General features: G+C 45.3%; 1 protein-coding gene across 1 annotated transcript in view; it reads left to right on the top strand.

The window, feature by feature from the left end:
• Positions 1-25,042, top strand: part of LOC144829101 (cytidine monophosphate-N-acetylneuraminic acid hydroxylase-like) — a 694,590-nt gene that overhangs the window by 75,050 nt on the left and 594,498 nt on the right. The window lies entirely within an intron of this gene.

Genomic DNA, 25,042 nt, shown 5'->3' with positions numbered 1-25,042 from the left:
CCACTGATACAGTTAACGACACAGGAGGCAGCCGTATCGACTGTCCTCCCTTGGACATCTGAACATACACTTAGTTTCAACGAATTAAAGAAAGCCCTATGCCAAGCTCCAGTTCTAGCTACACCGAACTACAGTAAGCCTTTTACACTTTTCGTTACTGAACGTGAAGGTACAGCATTATCTGTTCTTACACAAGATCAAGCAGGACAATACAAGCCCTGTGCTTATTTTTCTAGCACACTAGATCCAGTCGCCCAGGCGTTGCCTGTGTGCCTCAAGTCAGTTGCAGCCACAGCACTAGCTATCAGACAAAGTGATTCCATAGTTTTAGGACATTCCCTGACAGTACAAGTCCCACATTCCGTGGAAGTTCTTTTGAACCGAACACAAACTCAGCACTTGACAATTGCACGTTTAACAGGTTATGAATTGACACTGTTCCAGCCACACATAGAAATTAGACGCTGCAACGTCCTGAATCCTGCTACACTGTTACCATCAGTTAGTTCAAATTCTGACCCACATGACTGTGTGGAAGTAATTAACATTACGACAAAGCCAAGACAAGACCTGACAGACATTCCGTTACCAGATCCCGATCTGACACTCTATGTGGATGGTTCATGTATGAGAACTAGTACAGGAGAACTAGTCGCCGCGTATGCAGTAACTACTGACACTAAAGTTATTGAAACACACCGTATTGATACCCTGTCCGCTCAAGCAGCAGAGCTAGTCGCTCTGACACAAGCCTGTATACACGCCAAGAACCTGAAAGTTAATGTTTACACAGATTCACGTTACGCATTTGGAGTTGTACACGACTTCGGAGTGCTCTGGCAGGAGAGAGGTTTCATGACTTCTCATGGAACCAAGATTCAGCATGGTCTCCTTATTCAAGCCCTGTTAGATGCCATACATTTACCGACATCCATTGCTATCATGAAATGCAAAGCACATACGAAAATTACTGACATTATTTCCCAAGGTAATGATCTAGCAGATCGCACAGCCAAGCTTACAGCACAGACTCCAGACATTCCAGTTAACATGACACATACTCCAGATCCGACTACATGCATGACAGTTAAGGACCCTACTCAAGATGTCATAGATATCCAGTTACATGCTACTCCCGAAGAAATCAAGAAATGGTCTGAACAAGGAGGGGTCCAGACAGATCAAGGATGGTTAACGAAGGGTAGAGCCACATGGTTTCTCCCCGACTCTATGGTTCAAGTCATTATCAATACCGCACATAGTCCAGCACATTTAGGAGAAAAAGCTATGTTAGACAGTATCCAGAATATTTGGTTCAATAAGCATTTACGAGCTGCAGCCAAACAGAAAGTCCGTACCTGTATGATATGTTGTCAGTTTAATCCAGGTAAAAGTGTCTCGGTGGAACAAGGTGGTTTCCAGCCCCCTGACCACCCTTTTGAGGTCCTCCAGATGGATTATATTCAAATGGAGCGATGTCGAGGTTTCAAGTATGTCCTTGTAGTAGTATGCGCTTTGTCCAGGTGGACAGAAGCATATCCAGTCCCAGATTACACAGCCGCGACCACTGCCAAGCAGTTGGTTCGTGAATTTTTCCCTAGATATGGACTCCCTAGAGTCGTATATTCTGATAACGGTCAGCCATTCTCCTCAGAGTTAATGAAGCACGTTTCCCTGTTGTTAGGGTACCAGTGGAAGTTCCATTGTGTACGCCATCCTGAAGCAGCCGGTCTAGTTGAGAGACATAATCAGACCCTGAAAATCCGTATTGCCAAAGTTTGTAAGGAAAAAGGTGTGGACTGGCTAGTAGCTCTGCCAGTCGCTTTGTTTTATATGCGCATGGTCGCACATTCCAGATCAGGTCTGTCCCCGTATGAGGTCGTATTCGGCCGCCCCCCTAACATGTGGGGTACTCCTAGACCCCGAAGTATTACCGATGTTTCATGTAATATGCTGACAGATTACCTAGCTTCCTTGATGTCTGCCCTCAACTCATGTCGTTCACAGGTTGCCGCCGCATTTCCAGACAATACCGAGGTGGCACCGCATGAAATCGTTCCAGGTTCCCTTGTGATGGTCCGCAATTTTGACAGATCAAGTCCGCTGGAGCCTCGTTGGAAAGAGCCACGTCAGGTCCTCTTGACCACCCGTACTGCCGTCAAGTTGGAAGGCAGAAAAGGATGGGTCCATCTTTCTCATGTAAAACTTTTCAATGGATTGAAACCAGTCTCCAAGAACATTTCCAAGGATTCCCAAGATTCTAAAGACTGCCAAAACATTGTTTTAAAGGACTGTCCCGCAAAAGACATTACTACAACCCCTCCCTTGTTAGAGAAAACTCCGCAACAGGAGTATAAGTTAAAGCTCAGGTCTAGCAAAATAAGTCAGTCAGTTTGATTGTATAAGTCCTCCCCTAGGTGAAACGGTTAGACTGTTTCTGACATGTATAAAATAGACCCCCATAGTGAGAGAGTCAGTCAAAGTTCAATCAGATGTATCGTTTTTCTAAGTTTCATATTATTCATCAGCATTATGATTTCCTGCATCAGCTATGCGTTCTATCTGTATTTTCCAGTTCCTCATGTAAATATGTCTGCTAATGCTACAGTAGAGCACACGTTTAGTGATCTGCCTCCTCACGAATATTCTTACCGCCTCGCTATGCGCAACAACTCATTTATCCGTATGTTACATTACTCACACCAGACCAGCAATGCCACTAATTGTTGGGTGTGTGGTCGACTCCCCCCTTTCCAGACACCGAAGGGAGTTCTGCCACTCTTTCCTTATCCATTTTCACATAATGGTTCGTGTGGAGCATGGTCCACGTTAACGTCATCCGCAACAGATATGTCTTTTCTTAACAGTACATGTTTTCCAGATAAGCAAGGTTTCCCCCACAGAACAGGTTTAGATCTAGAAAATGAAGTTTATAATTTAGGTAATTATTCGTCGAATTTCATGGTCCTGAATGTTCAGTCTGATACTACTCCAGATTCACCTGCTATTTCAGTACTACCTGTAAAAGGCGAATTATGTGTCCGTAGTTATGGTTCTGTACATGTAGGTCATAGTGAATGTACTACTGTTATCCAGTATAGTGACAGTGGGAAATCTGTTTTCAAAGCTTCACGTCATTCTTATTTTGTTTGTGGTCAAACCGCATATGTTCGTCTGCCCCTCGATTGGGAGGGAACCTGTTACATTGCCTTCCTACTGCCACCTGTTTTCCTAGCCCCACCTGACTACCATAGGAATTCCTTCCTAGTACATACTAGACACAAGAGAAATCTCCCGATTGTCGATTATACTGAAACCGCCGCAGAACAATTCATTGATATAGATAAAGGTGTTTTCCCTTATTTAGGTACAGTTGTAAATAGTAAACTAATCCGTAGGTTAACAAGAACCCTTGAAGCAGTGGTAGATGAGACTGCCTCCGCTCTAGGTAACTTAACCGAAGAGCAATCCTTTATGAGAATTGTCGTTTTACAGAATCGTCTCGTCCTTGACGTCATACTGGCCGATAGGGGCGGGGCCTGTAGAGTTCTCGGATCTAGTTGCTGCATTTTTATTCCAAATAACGCGCCGTCTGTTTATTCAGCTATAACCAGACTCCATAAAATTGCCCATCTGTTACATCAAGACCCAGGCACCTGGACATGGTCCGGTTGGTTCTGGAATATAATTTCCGCATGGGGATGGAAAGTCCTGTCCTTTCTAAGTATAGCAGTAGCGATCATATTTAGCTGCTGCCTCTGTATACAATGTGGCCCTGCGATTTGCAGCATGTGTGCTACCTCTTGTATTCCTAGTCCTAAGCCCCGTTCTAAATCCCGTTCCAAGACAATTCGAGACGAGCAAATGGTACTGTATGAAATGATAGATGGTATCATGAATATTGATGTTTCCTGATGGAAACGTAGTGACAAGGAGGGAATGTGGAAAAGTAAATTTTGCCATGTTCTGTGTCCCTACGCCTCATCCATCATATGTTATGTGTGCATGACTAATATGCATATGTTATTCCCCATGTCCAATTAATGACGCAATTCCAGTTGTGTCCACCTTTAGTATGTTAGTTTCCAGTCCTCGTGAATACTACGAATATCAGGCCTATGTAAAGTTACGTTGCCACGTTTCTCAGTGTGCACGTTATTCCATTATAAAGTCCCCGTTTCCAGGCCTCAACAGGGCCCGGACACTAGATTCAGCTCCTGTCTCCTGAAAGCCTCGCTGAGGAGCGATACAGCCCCCACCTGTATCCTCGACCTTTCACTTACTTCCTGCCTCGCAGTGCCCGGTGCAGCTTGGCTCTGCCTCTGAGTCTGCCAAAAGTATGTTATAGTTCCAGTTATCAGTTCAGTCCTCCTTCTCTGCATTCCTAAGCTACTGAACTGCATCAATAGTTTCCGTCATTGTCTAGCCTTCACGTCTCCACGTTAGAGAAATACTGTATTTAAATGGTCATTTAATATTCTTCATCACGCACTACATGTAGAATAATGCATGGTCCAGTCTTAGAATCAAGTTAGCTTTTCCCCTCATGACTTCTAGTTTATATCAACATGTTCCCTAAACATCAGATACTAGATAGGGTTTAGGTACATGTCGCTCCGACCCTCCAGACTTTAGTCTCTGCTCCTAGCACAGAGTTCATAGCCCCCAGCTTCTCCTAGTAATACGTCATTGCCAGTTTACGCGCACCATTAGGTTAGAGGTCCCGGCTCCTTAGGTAGCCCCCTCCAATGATTCCGCCCATTCATGACATATTCTGTTACTTTTGCATCACATGTCTATGTATACTCCCAGTTACACCTACTTTTACTGTTATCTCTCGCGACTGCTACGCGTCACGCCTTCTGCTCCACCCACTGCTACGCCTACTGCAATGTAATGCTATGTGTTCGCGCTATGTATATATGCCTGTGTTTTGTTATTGAATATTAGCGCGCTCATCCCAGACCCAGCCCCGGCAGCTGCCGGGCCTTATTGTCCTATTCCTATGCAGGTTGTCCTGATCCTGTCCTTATGCTGTAATAAACCTGCAGAAACTCCTACTACCTCGAATCTTGACTCTTATTTATTGAGCTATCTGTTATGCTATATGCCTAGTCAAAAATAGGGTATTATTTATTTATTTACCACAGAATGCATAACTAATGGAAAAGTCCCATAGATTGGAGGGCGCAGAATGGTGCGCAGTGCACAGTGTCTTGAGTGGAAAGAGGCTCACTGGAGGAGTGGCTTAGCAAGTGTAGATGGATTTAAGCACCTCCATATGGAGGTTCTCCTTATAGTTGGTAAGGTTTCCCTGACTGTAGTCGTCAGTTCTCAAGTTCAGGGAACCTGCTAGGTGGTTAACAACTGACCAGATTTTGTGAGCCGGAGTCCAAGGCCACAGCTTCAACGCTTCTTGACAAAGAGAACACAAGCTCCCACAACCCCCCTTTTTTTTGCATAATACATCATGGCCATATTGTCTGTTAGTACCTAAACTGACTATGGAGTTAGCGATTGAATGCCTTCTGCACTTGGTATATTGCAGGAAGCTAGAGCAGGTGGCTATGACACTACTGCTCTGCTGCAGACCAATGTTCTCTGATCTCCAAGGCTTCTGGATGTGCACCCCACCACAGAGTGGAGACATCTTTCACCACTGTTTCTGATACCAGTCCACCACAGGAGTAAACTTTGAAAGCTCCCAGGGCCTCAGGGGAGGTGCTTAGAGACTTACAGGGTATCAGGCAGAGGCCAATAGGAGGGTCCAGTCCTGGTCCAGTTGCCACTGGTCTGCTGGGCAGTTGCATGGAATTGCCTTTTGTAGCTTGTTTTGTCCCTTTAGCATTAACAGGAGATGGGCTGTACACCTCTCGAAGTCCATTTCTGTATCCAGTGCACAAGGGAGAGCAGGTCCAGTCTCCATGACTCTTCTCAGATCATAGGCAAAAGGTTCAGTCATCTTCCTATTTTACCCAGGTTCAGGACAGATCTAAAGTGGGTGGCTAGAGATGTACAATTGTGCCTGGCTCAAAGTAATGGGTTTGAATGACTCCTAGGCATGCCCTAACAATGGAGTAAAAGTTCATGGAGCCAAACCGTCAGACTTTGGGCATTTGCAAGATGGTAACTATTTTCGGCCACACTAAACTTGGGCTCTGAGGGCTGGGGATGTGTGTGGATAGCGTACTAAAGTATCTGACTCTCCTACCACATCTCACACTAAAATCCAGATTGGGGCAGCCACTGTACCCACAATGAACTCAGAGACCGGAGTCTGGTAGAACAACACAGATGTTTCCAGCAACCAGATAGTGGATACATGAGAAATGTTTTGTCATCCTGTTTCCCTTCCTATCAAGTGCACCCTCTGAGTTATATGTAAAAACCCAGAGACAGAAGTCTGGTAGAACAACGCAGAGTGCTCCAGCAACCAGACAGTGGACGCACAAGAGTTGTTCTGGCATCCTGTTTCTCGTTCTTTTAAGTGTGTCCCATATGTAATATGTAACCTCAGCACTGTAATGTCAAAAAAGAATGCTCACAATTCCACCTTAGATATTCTGTAAGGTTCAGAGGGGTCATCTCTACCCATTGAGGTAGCTTACTGTTTGATTTTGGGAGGCAATTTGCACATTGTTATCTCTTTTTCCAGTGCTAATTACTGGATGCTAATTACTGGATGGCAGAAGGGAGAGAGGAAATGCAAAATTAGCATCCAGAACTTCGGGGTGTAAAAGCTAACTTTCTAAAAGTCCAACTTTACCATCGAATTGAATATATAATAACTATTAAAAATAGTTGTTTAATTATTTTTCCAGCTAGTCCCATTTCTGAAATACAATATTGGATTTTTTTCTGTACTCTGGTTTTCTACATAGGACAGCCATGCCTCCACAGTGAAAACTAGCTTCCAGGTGCAAGTCTCTGCAAGAATGTGTTACGATGAACTTTCTGCATGTCCTACTTTTAAAATACCATCTATCCTGCCTTGTAGGCAACAAGGCCTATATACGGGTGACTTATTTGTATTTAAAAGTCAGATTTTTACCTATCAAAGAGGTTGAGTTTGACAGGCCAAATGGCAATGTTTAACCTGCCATAGTCAGACTATAATGGTGGACCTGAAGCCATGTTTTACACTGACACTCTAGTGGATGGCACAATAGGTGCTGCAGTCACACTAGTTCTATTTACATTACAGGCGCTGGGTACATCTTGTACCATATAATAGGGACTTATAGGTAACTTAAATATACCAGTTAGAAGTATGCCAAATCAACAATGTTAAAGAGGGAGCACAGGCACAATACTACTGGTTAGCAGGGATATAGTGCACAGAGTTTTAACATGGGCAAGAATATAGGGTGCAGCAAAAGGTGAAACATACACGGTGGCCATACAGAAAAGGTAGATTTACTAAAATACCTGTTTATAATGTTTACTGCCTTATAAAGCTGACCTGTCTTAAATGTTCTTTCAAGTTTTCAAAGTCCAATCAGAGGATTGTAGTAACCCAAGTAGGGGAATGCTGACATATATTATATGAGTGGAAAATGAACACTTTCTATACTTTTATACTTTTCAGAGAGTCTAATGATAGGGAAGCTGAACATTGTGGGTTGCTGACACATTTGTTTTGCCACTCTACAATATGATGTATTGTATTCTATTCTGTCTGTTCATTTAAATTGGGAAAATTGTTTAAAAAAGGCAGTATTCTGCTAACACTTAAAATTCATATTCAGTTCATTAACTTGTTATCAAGCATATCAAGAGCAGTAAACATTGTTGCTAAGAACCAAACTAATCAAAAGCAAGCATGCCGCCATGCAACATCCCTTATAGGTCACTTTTGTGGTACAACCTGATATGGATTTAGCAGAGGAACACATGCTGCAGATGGAAGGGCAAGCTACAGGTCTCCCAGGTTGTTACGTTGTGTTTAGAAACACAAATCTCCTAGGTCACTGCAAATGTCAAATTTCAACGGTAGAGTAATCTGGTTATTAAAGTACAACTCACTACACATCTATCATATGCACCAATATTGAGACTTTAAGGCAAAGTAAAAAGGTTATTTGGATAGGCCATTGCTGGATAGGAGATAGACCATGATATTGCACAACACGGAAGAAGCAACAATCACTGAAACTAAGACTTAATGTTGAGAACTTATCAATTTAAGATGGTAGCAGTTACTCCAAAGTGTCCATCAATAGGTAGAGGATATTTATTGATAATAGCCTGCGCGTGTAACAATGTTTCAAAGTACTTGTATCTTGTCTAGCAGAGTGAGTCCTATTTCTGTTGGCATATCTCACTTCCATTTTGAGCAGGTGTGTCTTCTTTTTATGTCCTATTTTGTTTTCCTTATCTCAGCCTTGCCCAGCTGGTGGACTTTGAGAGCCATAAAGTGACTGGGCTAAGGCCTAAATTAAAACCTTGGACCAGGATGAAGAGGCAAATTGAGTCCAGTAGCAAAGTGGTCTTGGCAGCAATGAAATCCATATTTTTCCACTCTGTGCTTTTGGTGCCAAACCACCCCCTTCAGCCAAAGCTCGATGGCGATATATCTGACTTTGAGGGAGCCTCACCAGATCCAGCTTTGGATATTGCTCTGCTAAAAGTGTTTGATTTCAAAAAGCAGAGTACGAGTAAAGTAAACTATTTTATCAGGGTGACCTGCTTGCTGTATCTGCCCTTCTCTCCATTGCAGTCAGCCTGAAATAGCACCTAGGTCTTAATCAGCTAAAAACTGATATTTTTCATTAGTGCTTTACTTTTTCTACATACTTTTGTCTTTACATTTGACAAATCAATATCTCTGGTTCCCCTTAACTTATTTTGATCATTTTGGTTTGTTTTTGATCATTACACTTTTCTAAATTGGTTTTGGATTTTTTTTCTGTTGATTCATTGACTTGAACATTGTTGGCAGTGCTTGAGCTGAGTTTTACTGAGACACGTGTTGATACCTAACCAGGAAGTGTTTATGAAGATAGTGGGCAACATATCCCTAAATTAATAATCCACTTTCGTTATTTAGATGTTTTGCTTGCCATCCCTCAGGGAGAAACTCAAACTGTTAATACTCTTGTTATCAAAGAAAGGATACACAATTTATTTTGACCACTGACTACCTCATGCATCTGACATTCCTCACTGGATGTATGCTATTATGAAAGATTAGTAACAATAGGAAAACGAAAATGGGAATACTCCCTGGACACAACCATTGGTTCAGTAGGGTATGGCATCAATACACCAGTACACAAGTCATAAAACCACACTCAGCAACGTGTTAGGTTTTATGTGGAGCAGCTGCACTTAACAGGATGTAGGTAAATACAGAGATGAGAAGGATATGGCTATCATAAAATCATAAAATCATAAAATGCACACAGTCCTTTCAACATCAAATAATCGAGAGTCTGCAGGGGAGTACTTCACATACTTAGCAGTAATGCTCATTACACTGAGTCTTCCATTATCAGGGGGGGGGGGGTTGTGTCAGGAAAACAGACAAACTGCTAGATCTTAAAATCTACCAAAGCTTTAAGCCCCCTCCCGTTGCCATCAAGGTATAAATATCTGACAATAAGCAGAGAAATCTTGTTTGTAACACAACCCAAGCAGTACTACAACAAATGAGTACAGGAAGGGGAGAGGGATGGAACATTTGAATGTGAAGAATAGTAGGGTTCAGTGCAGTGAAGACTATTGGTAAGTAATAGGAGCATGATAACTTTGTGTACCTCTTTTTGTTGCAGCCATTACATTTCAAGGATATCACACACTGGATCATGGGCCACATTTATCAATGAGTTGCGTCGCCCTTGCAGCACACAACGGGGTGCCAGAGCGATGCAGCTCATAAGATACATTTATCAAGACAGGCAAGGGCCCCTTGCATGGCCCTGAGTGGCTTGATAAATTTAGAGTAATGAAAAGCAGCTCAAATCGCTGCGTTGCATGACTCTGCCCCAGGGAGCGGTTCAATGGGTGGTGCATTGGTGTTCCATGCAACACCCATGGATTCTGCAGCACACATAGAAAGAGGAAAGAAAGTGCCTAGGGTATTGTTTTTGCGCAGGAAGGTGTACCTTCCTCTACAAAACCAGTCGCTTACAATGCAGGCACCCTTGTACTATGGTGCAAAGTTGCCTGTATTTGCGCTAGGCAGCACATTGTGCACTAGCCCTAGGAAATGACAGGAATGTGCCGTATTATGTTAAATACAGTGCATTCCTGCCCTTCCCTGTCACGCAGTGCAGTGCAGCGAGCGGCTTGTTGTGTGACATTTTGATAAATATGCCCCAATATTTTTACCAGAAGGTGGCAGTCATACTCAAATTATGCACAGTTCAAGACTCTTGTCAGGTAACTCGTCCAAAAACACCATTTAGGAAGCAAAGCAACTGAAATAAAGCAATCGCTCAAGAAGACTGTTAGTTACCCATACTTTGAAACCATGAAGCTGTCCAGATTCAGTCCTGGGTGATTTCAACCTGCACCTAGAAAAGAGCAAGGACATCAGTACATTAACACTGACAGATGCTATGTCAAATTTAGACATGAAACAGATCGTAACTCAAAATACCCATGATACTGGCTACACACTAGATGGGATTTTCACATCCAACAAGAATATTTCACTACTAGAAATCCTTCCGGTACGATGGTCGGACCAAAGGCTAATAATATTTGCTATAAAAACACAATTTAGGAAGCAAAGCAACTGAAATAAAGCAATCGCTCAAGAAGACTGTCAGTTACCCATACTTTGAAACCATGAAGCTGTCCAGATTCAGTCCTGGGTGATTTCAACCTGCACCTAGAAAAGAGCAAGGACATCAGTACATTAACACTGACAGATGCTATGTCAAATTTAGACATGAAACAGATCGTAACTCAAAATACCCATGATGCTGGCCACACGCTAGATGGGATTTTCACATCCAACAAGAATATTTCACTACTAGAAATCCTTCCGGTACCATGGTCGGACCATAGGCTAATAATATTTGCTATAAAAATGAGAAAGTCATTAGCAGAAGCTGTTCCACCCGGTAAGCACAACTGCGCCACCAATTGGTCAAAAAACAACTCCTCGCTTCTTGAGGAACACTTGACAAAATCAATTCCAGAACTTGAGGAAGACTGTAGTACAGCCTCAAATCAAATTTCTAGCTGGTTAAGAGCTGCCATAAAAGTAGCAGCTATAACAATAAAAATACAGCAAGAAGGAAATCGGCCTCCCAACCTTGGTTCACAAATGCGTTAAAAACACAAAAACAAACTTGTAGGAAATGGGAAATAAAATGGAGAATGAATTATGAGTCTGGACCACAAGAGACTTATAAATCCTCACTGGCTACCTACAAGAAATTGATACTAGCAGAAAAAAGTAAATACTTCACACGAAAAAGAGAGGAAGCAAAAATCTCGAGCAGAGAACTCTTTACCATAGTAAAAAAATTAACAAAAAATGACAATTCTGCGCCTGCTGAAATCAGCACCGAGTTTTGCAATATCTTGGGCCAGTTCTTCGTATACAAAGTAGGTGGTGTTTATGAGTCCTTCAAAAGTACAGCTAATCGTACATGCAATTTACCAAATAGGGAAATTAAGGACCTCCTTATATCACCAACAATCGGACACCCCTTCCAATTTCACCCTCCTTCCACCGATCAGATACTTCAGGTTGTTAGGCAAACAAAGTCAGGAGGCACCTCCGATCCATGTCCACCCAAGATAATGCACCTTTTCCCCGAACTATTGAGTGAACAATTAGCATTGCTTTTCAAATAAATAATTAAAACTAACCACTTCCCGGAGACTTGGAAAAACAGCATCAGTACTCCCACTTCTAAAGAAATCCATTCTAGACCCACAAGAACTGGGCAATTATAGACCCATAGCAAGAACACCCTTTCCAGCCAAAGTTTTGGAGAAACTATTGAACAGGCAGCTGTCCCAATTTCTCAATGAGACTAATACGCTAGACCACTCACAATTCGGTTTTCGAGAAGGGCATGGAACTGAAACAGCCCTGTTGACGGCCACAGAGGAACTTAGATACATACTGGATGCCTGGGAAAAGGCCGCCTTGATTTTATTAGATCTCTCGGCGGCCTTTGACATGGTAAACCACGATATCCTACTCTGCCTCCTCAGAGATGCAGGAGTGCATGAGTCAGCTCAAACTCTAATAGCCTCCTATCTGTCAAATAGGACTTTCACGGTGGAGCAGGGAGAGGCAAAATCCAAACCTTTCAACCTATATGTGGCACCCCTGGCGGCATTAATAAGGGATTAGGGCTTTACCCCAGTCTCTTACGCCGACGACACACAAATTGTGGTGTCTATCACTAATAACATTAAAGAGACGGCCGAGAAATGTAAGAAATGCACGGAACACATTTTTCAATGGATGCAGGGCAACTGCTTGAAACTAAATGGAGATAAAAGTGAAGTCATGCTGATGGGGATAGACATGCAAGCCTGGTCTCAAGAATGGTGGCCGGATAGCTTGGGCCAACGTCCCTCTCCAGTTAACAAAATCTGGGAGCCCTCCTGGACGACAAGTTCACATATGAGGCACAAACAAACAAGTTAGCCTCCTCCATCTGGTACATTCTTAAAACGATTAGGAAACTCTTACCTTTCATTCCACAAGATTCGCGCAAGAGAGTGGTTACTGCACTGGCGCTGTCTAGGTTGGAATTTGGAAACGCGCTTTATGCGGGGATTCCGGCCAAGCCGCTAGCAGCATTACAATGTCTACAAAATGCAGCGGCCAGGCTGGTGTTAGAAGATTCAAAAATTTAAACCAGTAGCGCTCAGATTAAGAGGTCTTCACTGGCTGCCAATTGGCAAAAGAGTTAAATTCAAATCCCTCTGTCTGACATACAAGGCCCTCCATGGAACTGGCTGTCAGTTCCTGAAAAGTCATTTGAAATGGTACGGCCCACCAGATCCTTGAGATCCAGCCATCAAAAAATGGTTCAGGTACCTAGATTTAATCAGGTTCGAGGGGGTGGGAGAAGTTTCAGACTGCGTGCAGCCAGGATTTGGAACTTGCTCCCGATGTCAATCAAAAATAGCCCCTCTTTGCTCTCTTTTAGAAAAGAGATAAAAACTTGGTTGTTCTCTACAAGTTTTTAACCTCAAATAGAAGCTAACTGGTCTACTATGTCACATAGCGCCAAGACGCTCATGGGCAATCAGGCGCTTTATAAATCCCAAATCAAATCAAATCAAAAACGAGAAGGCCTGGGCTGGTACTCGAATGACCATAGACATACACCACAAGGTATAAATCTGCTTAACCTCAGCAGTGCCAATACGCACTATGCCCACACCTGCTAATACAAATTGAAGTTGTGGTGTAGCTAAGGGTACGTGGGCTATGCTGCCTAAGATCAAGTCGCATTAAAAAGAACATTCTCAAAGAAACCAAAAAAGTCTGTGTGGCACCAGCAAACCAGAGCAAAATATACTACATACCAATTTTGAAACATCACAACTTGCGAGGATACCACACGTTGGCACTCCTGACACTAAATGGTCAAACTGCTACCTCCACCCTTTTCTTCTTCAGCCCTTGATATGAAGTGACCAATTAGTACTCAATATTGATTGAATAACCAGACAATATTCCAGTCATCAAGCCAATGATGTTTGGCAAACAGGGTAATCTGCCACAAATGTGGTGAAGTACTCTACTTACCAAACTCCAAGTTTGTCTGCTCTATTTAGAGTTGGGCACACCGTCATGTTTATGCCAGCCGACACTCCACCGGCTATGTTGGCGCAAACTTCAGACTGATGGCCCCTTAAAACAAGCATTGGCATAGCCAATAGGTCTCACATTTAGGACCTTATAAGTGTTTAGTTAACCAGAACAATATCCTTGGTACAACAACATAAACTGTTGCTTGGCTAAACACTTATAAGGTCCCAAGGTGAGACCTATTGGCTAAGGCAATGCTTTTTTTATTTGACATAGGTGCTTGTGACATTTGGGGTTTACAGAAACGTTGTACGTACCTGAAAGCACCCCACGCAAAAACCTCACATTCTAAATCTGAAGATATGTTAATGTGTAACTATGTCAGTAAGATGATGACAAACTGTCCTTGTGGCATTGTTTGTTGCATGTGTTTTTATTTAGAAGTGTACTGAGCTGTCTCGTCTTGCTATTTCCATCCATTGGCATTTTTAATTCATAGCACATTCAGTCAAAGGGGTCTGAGAAACCATCGCACCCGCCCTCCTGCACATTTGTATTCAAAATATTTTCTGCTGCAAATATAACAATTTCACGAGGCGCTTCCGGAAAAGGGTTCATAGATTTCCTCTGAATGAAACTAGTTACCTAGCTCAAATATAATGTCGCTTACGAGACAAAAGGCCGCCCCAAGAGGCAGGGACACGATGGTATCTACAAAGGTAATTACGTCATTTACAAACCAAAAGTAGGGCAAAGGTAGCAGGGCGAGAGTGATGGCGTCTAATGTAATGACGTCAGTAACAAGGCCAAATGCCAGCACCAGAAGCAGGGGGCAACAGTGTCAAGAAAGATAATGACGTAATTTAAAAGACAATAAGACCAGTATCAATATCAGGGAGACAACTGTAGTTTCAAAGGTAATTACGCCATTTGCAAGGCAAAAGGCCAGCCCCGGAAGCATGAGACAACAGTATCAAGAAAGGTAATGACGTCGTTTATTTTATTTTATTTTTTTGTAAACTTTTTTTTATTAAGCATTTAACATTTTTCCATACAAATACATTTCATGTTACAGCACAAAAAGTTTTCTTAGTCTTTACTTTACATATCCAGATAAATTCCATATATACCTATATATGAGAGGGAAAATCATAGTACATCATAATAACAAAGTAAATATATATAACCCAGATTTAGAAACATCTATGTACCTTCCATATAGTACTTTACTTTATATAGCCGTTGCTTGGGCCTGCGCTACATCAGCCCTATCATTCTTCCAGCTAATCACAGGTTGCCAAATCTTCCGTCCTAATAACTTAGCTCTTCGCCCTTTCCTGTCGTATATTGCTTTTTCCAAGTTATATGTAGAAAGACAGTTCGCAATCCATGTTTGGAAAGAAGGAGGAGCCTTATCCAGCCATGCCCTTGCTATACAAATTCGATAGATTGCCATTGAAACAAACAGAAATTCCACTGGTAATCCCTCTATACTTTCCCCTGCCCCCACCCCCAAAATAATTAGTTCATCTGTAAGCTTCAATTTAAATTTTAGTGACATTTCAAAAAATTCCTCAATTGCGTTTTTTAGAGTAAACAGCTGTGGGCATTGAGCAAACATATGTACAATATCTGCCTCGTTAGAACCACAACGAGGGCAAAGTATCCCAGTCGTTCCACCCCACTGTGCAATTCTAGTCGGTGTGTGATATAATGAGTAAATAGTCTTATAATGTTGGGACTGTAATGTAGCCGAGCAGAGCGTAGTTCTACCCATATCAAGGGATGTCTGAAAATCTACTGTATCGGTCCCCAACTTTTCACTCCATTTTAGGGCATATTTCCCCCTAGCATCACATTTGATTACACTAAGTTCAGCATAAAGATGTCTAATTGTACAGCAATTAGATCGTTCTATATGTTCCATTACTTTGTTTTGACCGAATCCTAGCGGACCGCCCTGCTTTTGGAAGAGAAAGCTTCTTACTTGTAAGTATTTAAAAAAAACTGCATCTTTCTATTCTGAATTTGGCTTGTAGCTCTCCAAATTGTAATATACTCCCCTGATTATCCAAAAGGTTACCAATCTTTACAATCCCCTTATTACTCCAGTCCTTCATAGTTGTATCCCTAAAAATGTCTCCTGGTAATGAGGTATTCGTATATAATCTTGTATAGTTATTATACCTACCTAAACCCAATTTCTTTGAGACCGCCCTCCATACCATATAAGCCGCCCTTAATGTCTTAAAACGTGTATGTTTAAAGTAACTAAAGTCGATTGTATTTAAAAATCCATTCTCCGCCCCCTCACCCAATAGTGCAGAATATACATTGGTGAAGCCTAATCTATCCTCTTTTTGCCCTAGACCACTCCCCCCAACCAACCCCCGAAAATACTGCAAGGCGGCAGCCCAATAATAAAGCCTAAAGTCTGGTGCCCCCCAACCTCCCTTTTCTCTAGATAATGTAAGATATCGATAGGCTCTCCTTGTCTTCCCCTGAGCCCATATAAGTCTGTTAAGTATCCTTTCTAACTTGTTAAACCAGTTATGGTCAAAATGTAATGGGATGGCTCTAAAAAGATACAAAAATTTCGGGAAGGTCACCATCTTTATTACATTAATACAGCCCATTAAAGTCAGGTGTAGAGTGTGGATCCTTTCGGTATTTTCTTTTACTTTTGTCAAGAGTGGGCCCATATTTAGCTCTACCAGTTTATCTAAATCAGCTGTAATTCTTATTCCTAGATATACTGCTTCTGTGACCACTCTTGTGTCCTGATATATTACAAAATTATTCTGTACTATCTGTGTCTTGTCTTTATTTATTGAGTATCCTGAAACCCTGCCGAAAGTTACTGCTTCCTGCTCTATTTCGACTATTGCACTTTCTGGGTGCGGTGTAATGATTGCTACATCGTCTGCGTATGCACAGATTTTATACTCCTGCTCATGAAGTTTGACTGGAAGGATAAGGTTATTTCTCTCTAGTCTTCTCAGCAAGGGATCCAAATATAGTGCAAATAAAAGCGGCGATGCCGGGCAGCCCTGCCGTGTACCCCGCCTTATTGGTACTTCGGAGGTAAAACCTTTGTTAATCCTTATTCTTGCCAGTGGTTCCACATATAGAGCCTGAATAGCCTTAGAAAAACCTACCCCTATACCCGACCATTCTAAAACCTTCCACAAATAACCCCAGGAGACCCAGGGTAATGACGTCATTTATAAGGCAAAAGGCCAGCACCAGAAGCAAGCGAGACCATTATCAAGAAAGGTAATGACGTCATTTAAACGTCATAAGGCCAGGAACAATAGAAGGGTGGCAATATTAGCCTAAAACGTAATGACGTCATGTACAAGGTAAAAGGTCAGTTTCAGAAGCATTGGACAACAGTATCAAGAAATGTAATGACGTCATTTACAAGGCAAAAGATCTGTTGCAGGAGCATGGGACAACAGTATGAAGAAAAGTAACGTTGAGAAGCGTGGTTGTACCACAGGGAAGAATGTATGTTATGTTCTATTGGTCCTTGTAATACACACTCCCAGAAAACTCACCTCCAGTGTGGTCCTATGAGGAAAACCGTTAGAGCATGCCGGGCGAGCTTCCAGGCCCCAAGAAAGATTTGGAGGAAAAGAGAACTTGGTGGTGCCAGGAAGACATGCCCTTACTTTTTGTCCAAGGTCCCTTGTCTCCAGTAAAGCGCATTATCAACTGTTGGAATTAAGCCCGCCTCGTTGGCATTTGGTGCTGTTTTTCAAGACATATTTAAAACGTGGGAACTGAAAGCTTCTACACGTAGATTAACATCGCTCTGCCTTTCTGGGAAGTTTTTTTTTATTTGGGTTGACGTTTAAAGTGACCAGGGCTCATGTGACCCACTTAATAGTTTGGCATTGACTACGGGTTTTTACTTTCATTTCATCGCTTTTTTTCAATTGTATAGACATTCCTAATGTATTAGCAAATGAATTGTGTGATTTGGTGCTAACCCAGCAAAGCAGACGAGTAGGCTTGTAGCAATTGAATTTTGATTGAGGAAAATAATGGTTGATCGAATGTAGAGATTTATAAACTGTACGAAGGGCCTTAAAGTTAATCCTGCTTGACCCGAGCGATGCAAGCATTGGCCGCACACGAGCGGCTCAAGAAGCAATCTGTGGTAGGGCAGGGGGAGAAGCGGGAATTGTGTGACGGTCGAAAGACATATGGCGGCTGCGCGCGTACACGCAAGCTTGAGGCCACCAAAAGCCTGTGGTGGCACTTTCAAAAGCCACTTCCTAAATGTTTCGCCAAGTAGCACATGCCCTGGCTCAGCAAGACCTAAAAAAGGCTGTTGGTCTAAGTACATTAGACTGTGCACTCTTTTTAGCAGGGATGTTCTGTTCCTGTATAGAACCACCATGGAAAGCAAAATGGATCCGCACACACTGTTAGAAAACTCCCATCATATCAGGATCATTTGCTTTTTTGTTTTACAAAAACAAACTCCCAATTTAAAAGTCTGCACTTGCAAAAACAAACAAAAAAATAGTATTCAAGCACACAGATCGTGGAAACCTTACAGCAATGTTTCACTGTGGTGACTTCTTCTCTGAAGGCACAGGGATCTCTGCCTGGCAGGTGTATATCTAAATATGGCAGACTGTACCCTACCAGTGCAGTGGACTACATTCCTCCTTTGCGCTCTCAGAACAGAATACAGCTGAATAGAGTTTAAATAAGGCCCTAAGTCCACCGCAAAACGTGAATACATAGATTGCACAGTTTTGAAAACACATTGGCAAGAGCGAAAGATTGAGCAGTGAGCATGAGCACCTGAATGGGTGTAGATGAAGCTACCCAATGGTAGAAGCTCAAGGTCGCACAGCACACGTCTGTGAAGGAGGGAAAAGCCCAGGTACACAGGCCTGAACAGCACAGTTGTCACAGGGGTGCCTGACACTGTCCAAATGCTCAAAGACACAAACATAAGTGTAACCAAGCCAGTGAGAGTGCCATACAACGCCGTATCAGATCAAAGCACACATATCTGATGCTCACATACATAAGGATTTGAAAAGGGTAAGGGGCACTACGACAGCAAGAAAGTAACTACAACAACACTGTGCCAAGGCAGAGGGTAAAATGTTCACATACCTCTGAAGAATAAACAGGGAGAAGAAATGAATCCATGACAGTCTTAGAGGTGAAGATAACATCAAGCGTACCTTTCTAGATTCCTGCCCAAAGAAGGTAATATTATGTGTGCAGCTTTATAGACCAGAACTGCCATTGGACATCTGTGAAACAGTCTGTAATCTGGGAGAGGTTATCTGCAGATAATCCTCCATTAAGGTTCGTGTTGTGCACTCCAAATAGGAATCTTACATACCTAAAAACAATCTATTCGATTCAGTAGTAGGATTGCAAAATAGAGCGGACCTGCAATTTTAACAACAATTATTTGCTCAGCTGATTAGTGCCTTAAGATCTCACACTGTTTCTCCTTTAAGTAGCTGGTGAAGAAAGGTTCACCTTACCCTTGACTATGGTGTCTCTCTTCAATTTGCCATCAATGCTACACAGAACTGTGGGCTCTGTCGCAGTTTTGTCATCCAGGACAGCCTGACCTCGTCAGTGCCAGTCGCTCTACCCGCCGCGTGGCCCCACCAGGAAGTCACCGGTTCCCTGCTGCCGTCGCCGCTCGCATCGCTGCCCTGATTGTGCCCCCACTGTGGTCTGTAGCATTGCTCTGACTTGTATTGTTTAGCATTACCCTGACTTGTATTGTTTAGTATTGTGCTGTTCCGTTGCCCTGATTGTTCTGTTGTTCCTGTTGCCTTGTGCTGTCCCCGCTGCCGCCCACCCCGCTCCCTGCCGCTGCTCCCCCGTGGCCCCGCCCCCACTCCTGCTGGGTACCTCGACCCTCCCATTCGCCACCCCGCTCCCACTTCCCAGCTGCTCCTCCCTCCCACGGATTACTTAAGGGAGTGACCGTGCGACGGGGAGCTGTGACCCAGCCTGACCTCGTCAGTGCCAGTCGCTCTACCCGCCGCGTGGCCCCTCCAGGAAGTCACCGGTTCCCTGCTGCCGTCGCCGCTCGCATCGCTGCCCTGATTGTGCCCCCACTGTGGTCTGTAGCATTGCTCTGACTTGTATTGTTTAGCATTACCCTGACTTGTATTGTTTAGTATTGTGCTGTTCCGTTGCCCTGATTGTTCTGTTGTTCCTGTTGCCTTGTGCTGTCCCCACTGCCGCCCACCCCGCTCCCTGCCGCTGCTCCCCCGCGGCCCCGCCCCCACTCCTGCTGGTTACCTCGACCCTCCCATTTGCCACCCCGCTCCCACCTCCCAGCCGCTCCTCCCTCGCTCCGCCCCCCCTCTCTCTCCATTTATGGCAGAGTCCGCGCGTGCGCGCAGCGTCCACGCGCAGCGGGCGCCCAATGGTGCGCCAATGGTGCGCCAAAGGCGCGCGGTAAAGGCAAGCCCGTCTGCGCCCGTCCGCGCCCAGAGCCAGGACCCCTGCCCCCCGCCGATTCCAGCCCACCCGCCGGACCTACGACGCAGCAACCATCTACGCACTCAACGCCAGCCGTACCCCTGGCTGCCACCGAGCCACCCCAGGATGCACCCACGGACCCTTCACCTGCCAATCCTGCAAGTTCTCCTGCATCCGGACCTGCACCACACCCGCCAAGCCGAGCACCAGCAGCAACCACCTGAAGTGCATCCTGCTCAACACCCGCTCCGTCCACAGACATGCCGTGGAACTCTGGAACCTCCTCGACACCACATCACCAGACGTCGCCTTCCTCACGGAAACCTGGATGAACGCCTCCTCAGTGCCCGACATCGCAATCGCCATCCCGGACGGATACAAGATCACCCGAAGGGACCGCGTCAACCAGACAGGAGGAGGCATCGCCATCGTTCACAGGAACACCATCCGCATCACGTCCAGCTCCGGCGACACCCTCACAGCCGCCGAACACCTGCACTTCCAGATACACACCAACCCCAAGACCACACTCAGAGGCACCCTCATCTACAGACCCCCGGGACCACGTACACAATTCAGCGAAGACATCACCGATTTCATCAGCCCGCACGCCCTCCCCTTCGCTGACTACATCCTCCTCTGGGACCTCAACTTCCACCTGGAGAACAACAACGACCGCAACACCGCCACCCTGCTGGAAAACCTTGCCAACCTCGGACTCAAGCAACTGGTGACCACCCCCACCCACTACGCCGGCCACACGCTTGATCCCGTCTTCTCATCCAGCAAGGACATCACCTTCAGCCACTCCACCGGACTCCACTAGACGGACCACAGCTGCGTCCACTTCAGCTTCAAAAGGACCACGATCCACCACCGCCCACAACAGGTCCCCCGCAGATGTTGGAACAAGATCACAGCCGACCAGCTCGCCACATCCCTGAGCCAGATCCCTCCCACCAGCTCAACGAACCCCAACCAAGCCGCCAACAACCTCACGAAGTGGATCAGCAACAGCGCGGACGACCTCGCCCCACTGAAGACCCCCCCCGCCAGACCCGGCACCAAAAAAGCATCATGGTTCACAGACGAACTCAAGAGCTCCAAGAAGAACTGCCGAGCCCTCGAGAAAGCCTGGCGTAGAGACCCAACTACAGACAACATGACCACCCTCAAGCTCGCCACGCGAAAACACCACCAGCTGATCCACACCACCAAGAAAACCGCATTCAAGGAACGCCTTGACAACAACGCCCACAACAGCAAGGAACTCTTCACCATCGTCAAAGAGCTCTCAAACCCTAGCGCCGGAGACAACGACATCACCCCATCGCAAGAACTCTGCAACTCGCTCGCCTCGTTCTTCCACAACAAGATCGCAGACATACACAACAGTTTCAGCACACAGCCGACGCACCCTACGACCGCACCAACGCCCCCCACCACCACCATCTGCGCCTGGTCCCGGGTCAACACCGAAGAAATCATCCACACGATGAACTCCATCCACTCCGGATCTCCAACCGACCCCTGCCCTCACCACGTCTTCAACAAGGCCGACGCCGTCATCGCACCACACCTGCGGGACATCATCAAAGCCTCCTTCGACACCGCCACCTTCCCAGAGAGCTGGAAGCACGCCAAACTCAGCGCCCTACTGAAGAAACCATCAGCGGACCCCACCGAACTCAAAAACTACCGACCCATCTTGCTTCTTCCTTTTCCTTGAGAAGACCGTCAACAGACAGCTTGCCGCCTTCCTCGAGACGAATGGATCCCTCGACCACTCACAGTCTGGCTTCCGGGCCAACCACAGCACCGAGACCGCCCTCATCACAGCCACCGATGACATCAGAGCCCTGCTCGACAACGGCGAAACAGCGGCCCTCATCCTCCTGGATCTCTCCGCGGCGTTCGACACGGTCTGCCACCGCACCCTAGTACAACGCCTCAGCAACATCGGGATCCAAGAGAAGGCACTGGAGTGGATCATCTCCTTCCTCGCCGGGAGAACCCAGAGAGTCCGCCTCCTCCCGTTCAGATCCGAGGCCACCGAAGTCATCTGCGGCGTACCCCAAAGATCATCACTCAGCCCCACGCTGTTCAACGTTTACATGAGCCCCCTTGCGGCCATCGCGCGTCAACACAACCTCAACATCATCTCCTACGCCGACGACACCCAGCTGATCCTCTCCCTCACCAACGACCCCGCCACCGCCAGGACCAACCTACACGAAGGGATGAAAGACGTAGCCGAGTGGATGATGAACAGCCGCCTGAAACTGAACTCAGATAAGACGGAAGTCCTCATCCTGGGATCTTCGCCCTCCGCCTGGGACGAATCCTGGTGGTCCCCGACCCTGGGCAGCGCACCCAAACCGACAGACCACGCACGCAACCTGGGCTTCATCCTGGACTCTTCCCTCTCCATGACCAGACAAGTCAACGCTGTCTGCTCGTCATGCTTCAACATCCTCCGCATGCTACGTAAGATCTTCCGGTGGATCCCCACCGAAACCAGGAAGACGGTCACCCAGGCCCTCTTCAACAGCTGTCTGGACTACGGCAACTCCCTCTACGCCGGAACCACAGCCAAACTTCAGAAGAGACTCCAACGCATCCAGAACGCCTCGGCATGCCTCATCCTGGACATCCCCCGACACAGCCACATCTCCGAACACCTGAGAAACCTGCACTGGCTCCCCGTCAGCAAGAGAATCACGTTCCGTCTCCTCACCCACGCACACAAAGCTCTCCACAACCAAGGCCCAAGATACCCCAACGACCGCCTGACCTTCTACACTCCAACCCGCCAGCTACGATCGACAAGCCACGCCCTCGCCGCGGTACCCCGCATCAGAAGAGTCACAACGGGAGGAAGATCCTTCTCCTACCTGGCTTCCAAGACGTGGAACTCCCTCCCCATCCACCTCCGCCTGACCCAAGACCACCTCTCCTTCAGGAAGCAACTGAAGACCTGGCTGTTCGAGCGGTAGCGGACCCCCCTCCCCCAGTGTCTTGAGACCCTACGGGTGAGTAGCGCGCTATACAAATGCTTTGATTGGTTGATTGATTGAAGGGAATGCATTGATCACACGGAGGTCCTTTTCACCTCCTGAGAGTTGCAGTACTTCAGAGGGCTCCTTCATAGCATCCTTCCTGGTGGATTTCCAGGCAGTCCCTTGAGGTTGAAGATATCATCCTTCTTTTCATTTTCCAAACCATGATCCATAAAGTGCAGTGAAGCACCCAATTATGTTGAGGTTATAAATCAGGGCTGGGGCAGGAGGGGGTGAGAGTCCCAGAGGAGTTTATTAGCATAGGACATGGAGCTTCTATTGGTTGTAAAGCCCTAGTTTGCCGGGTAAACCCGGCATCTCTGGCTCATACCCCACCAGTCCTGCCTCCCTCTGTACTTTGGTCAGGAAGCAGTGGTTTCAGCAGTTGGCTGGAATCTTGTGTTTGGGTGTCAATGGACCCCAGGCATTGCTTCTGGCAACTCCTCTCTTGCCACATTTCACACGATGAGAAAATGACCACCATTGGAAGACTCCAGTGCAAATCAGTGCACATCCCAAATCAAGGTCCTGGCCACACCACGAGTCTCCGATGTTGCAGCAGCACCACCGCAGCTCTGCAAAACTAGCCCAGCATGTGCACGCTGCTACTACAAGTACTCATACTCAAGCAAGTCGGCAGTCAAGCACCTCAGGATTCATAGGCTAGCCAAAGACCCAGGTCTGAACTCGCAGCTGGATCCCAGTAAACCCTGCCCCCTGGTTTCATTTTAAGGTAGTATTTCTGGACAGTACAACTTTTTTTGATCATTCCTGGATGATCACTGAGTCTTGATGAAAGTTTTTTGTAGAGGCCAATTCTTTGGGCAAAGTTTGTTCTGAACAAGGAGCCTTAAAGTAAAGAATGCTGGACATGGGAATTATTGTCCTTTAGGGGTTGAGAAGGATCACCCCTCTGATCTGTTACTGTTTTTCTGTCTAGCAGCAATGGGAATGATGTACAAGGGTTTTGTGCACTACTTCCCTTCCAGACTAGCAAACAATAAACTAATAGGCAGGGCCCCTGAAAGTGTGTGTGTGTGTGTTTTTTTGGTTATGATTCACAAAGTAATAACAGAGGATGTAACAGTTATGATAGAACTTACATATTAGATTTATTGCGATTTTTGAGCGAAAGGTACATGTATGCAATTTTATATAAAAAAGGAAAACAGAGGGAAATTGAAGAGGAGAGGAGGGAAAGCAGGAAAAACGAGGGGCAATAATAGAGGATGAGTGCTGAGATAGAGAAAAAGATAGACGATTAAGGTAGTGAAAGGGTAATAAATAAAAATCTGATTTAATCTTCTGATGTAAGGTTAATGAGGAAACAGTACGTATTCTGTGTGCATCACATATAAAATTCTCTATTTCAGAAAATTTCCCACAACTCATTTACAAGATCATAATCCCTCCCCTTCCTCCGAAAGTCATGCCAATGCAACCGAACAATACCTAATATCTCCTCTAACTCCAGTATTAATCCCACCAATCATGTGCTTCCCCTCTCTCCCCCGCTAATGATTACAACCAACCACTATTACCAGGGCCGGTCCTAGGATTTGTGGGCCCCGGGCAGGATAGAAACATGCGAGGCCCCTCTAATTTGCATAAAACGTAATATCACAGGAAGTGACATCATAGAAAGTGCCAACCGACCAATCATTTTCTGGCACTCTTGAAGTAGCTTTGCAAGAAGCTACTTCTCTAATGTGGATATCACTGAGATGGCTACAAATACAAATAATAGCCCTAATAAAATAAA

Source organism: Lissotriton helveticus, chromosome 4_1 (genome assembly GCF_964261635.1).
Source record: "Lissotriton helveticus chromosome 4_1, aLisHel1.1, whole genome shotgun sequence".
Taxonomy (NCBI): domain Eukaryota; kingdom Metazoa; phylum Chordata; class Amphibia; order Caudata; family Salamandridae; genus Lissotriton; species Lissotriton helveticus.
This window is presented reverse-complemented; position numbering and strand designations above follow the sequence as displayed.